The sequence below is a fragment of the Apaloderma vittatum genome, unplaced genomic scaffold, assembly GCF_000703405.1.
Source record: "Apaloderma vittatum isolate BGI_N311 unplaced genomic scaffold, ASM70340v1 scaffold2254, whole genome shotgun sequence".
Classification (NCBI taxonomy): Eukaryota; Metazoa; Chordata; class Aves; order Trogoniformes; family Trogonidae; genus Apaloderma; species Apaloderma vittatum.
The window spans coordinates 33,271-33,698 of record NW_009713063.1 but is presented as its reverse complement, the minus strand read 5'-3'; positions in this window follow the sequence as shown (position 1 = coordinate 33,698).

Sequence of the window (428 nt, the reverse complement as noted above, 5' to 3'; positions counted from 1 at the left end):
TTTCCCTGTGCCTACTGAGCACCCTTTCACAAAATACTGCCTTTCTATGTGCATTTTCATTGAGGGAAACATGCTGTGCTATAAAAACAAAAGATACAGCTTTTCAAATGTACTGATACTTTGGGCCAGAAATAGTTTCCAGGTGCAAAAGAAATGCATAGTTTTTCTGGAAAGTCTGGGAACCCAGGCTTTCTTTAATACAGGAAAGTGTTCCAAGTTTTGTTACATCATGATACGAACACTGAATCAATTCCTCTATTTTAATGCAAGTGTCCGTGGCGAGTGTCATACTGTAAAGTATTTTTATCACTATAGCAATTTCACCTTATTAACAGAATAAAATTCAGGTTAAAATAGGTGAAGTTGCAAAACACAGGAAACAATTAGCGTTAAGCTTTGTGACACTGTCTTGAAGCTCTTAATAAAAA